Below are 1,608 nucleotides of genomic sequence, written 5' to 3' on the forward strand. Positions count from 1 at the left end.
AAGCATTTGGATGAGTTTCTTGAAGTGTGTTCCACCGTGAATTACATGGACATGCCAGAAGGAGTGCTAAGACTTAAATTTTTTTCTTTTACCCTCAAAGACAAGGCAAAATATTGGTTTAACAATCTTAGGCCTTTTTCAATAACTTCTTGGAAAGAAATGCAACAAGAGTTCTTGAAGAAATACTACCCGGTATCAAAGACCAATACCATGAGAACTTCAATTCGTGACTTTTCTCAACAGGATAGGGAAATGTTTCATGACGCATGGGAAAGATTCAATGACTTGCTTAGGAAGTGCCCACATCATGACATACCTAAGTGGCAATTAGTTTAATATTTCTTTGAAAGTTTACCAGATAATCATAAAGGTATGGTTGATTCATCTATGGGTGATTCTTATCTTGATAAGTATGAAAATGATGTGTGGCAATTGTATGAAAGTATGAGTGAGAATTCAATGCATAGGTCCTTATCTTCTAAAAATGGTAGAAATCTAGGTGGAAGGAAGAATGTTGGCTTGTATCAAGTTGACAACTCCAATGATATAGCCGCCGAGATGAAATCCTTATCTCAAAGGTTTGATCAATTTTTTATCAACCAAACTTCGGCAAATCAAATGTCTTCCTCCCCTAATCATGTTCATCATCGTACATCTAATAAATCATGTATGACTTGTTCTAGTGTGTTACAATCTACTTCCAATTGTCCCAATGGACATGTGTAAAATGACAACCATGAGCAAGCAAATGCCAGTTTTGCTAACTAAGGGAATAATCCCTATGGCAACCATTATAATCCAGGTTGGAGGAACCATCCGAACTTTTCTTGGAAAAGCCAAGGGGAAGGCTCAAACCCTTCCCAAGGTGGTTTTCAAGGGAAGTATGTTCCGCCTCCAATGCAAAGCCAAGGTTCCCAAGGTTTTAGATCATCATCATTTCAATCACATAGAAACCAATTCTCTAATTCTCATTTCCCTAATCAACCATCTTATTCTCAAGGAAACTCTAGGAGTCCCACTTTTGAAGAGAAAGTTTTGACCGCTTTAGGCACTCTAGAGGCGAACACTCAATTGCTTCATTCTCATTCTCAATCATTGCTAAACTAGAAACCCAAGTAGGGCAAATAACTAGTACTTTAAATGTTAGGGAGAAAGGGAAAATGCCTTTGAATGTCCCACCAAAGCAACAATATGTTGTGAAGACTCATTCCTCATTGGAAGGTCCCATAATTGAGCACGTCAATGAGGTGACAACCTTGAGAAGTGGAAAGATTATGGACAACAAAGTAGGTATGTCCAATGAAGAGAGTGAACCGGTGCAACCAAAAGTTGACACCCATCCCGTTTCACATTTTATTCCTCCTTCATTGCATGTGCATGATCATCATGTTGAGAAAGCATTGACAAAATAATTTAAAAGATGAATCAAAGCATGATTTGAAAAAGGACTTGAAAAATTCTTGTGTTGATGATGTTTCAAAGGAAATTTTTGAAAAAGCTTTTGAGCCAAAAGATCCATTTCCGGATGCCTTGAAAGGATCCATTTATCTTGATAAACAAAAGACTAAGACCAATGAAATCATTGAAATGTTTAGGAAAGTGAAGATT

At 37.2% G+C, this 1,608-nt stretch overlaps 1 non-coding gene across 1 annotated transcript; it reads right to left on the reverse strand.

Moving 5' to 3' along the window:
- Window positions 1-207: 207 nt before the first annotated feature.
- Window positions 208-314, reverse strand: LOC132267799 (small nucleolar RNA R71). Its single transcript, XR_009469094.1, has one exon. It is a non-coding gene; the product is annotated as a small nucleolar RNA R71 (small nucleolar RNA).
- Window positions 315-1,608: the final 1,294 nt, after the last annotated feature.

This window comes from Cornus florida, unplaced genomic scaffold (assembly GCF_030987335.1).
Source record: "Cornus florida cultivar Cherokee Brave unplaced genomic scaffold, ASM3098733v1 CherokeeBrave_3.0.0_Hap2_Chr07, whole genome shotgun sequence".
NCBI classification, from domain to species: domain Eukaryota; kingdom Viridiplantae; phylum Streptophyta; class Magnoliopsida; order Cornales; family Cornaceae; genus Cornus; species Cornus florida.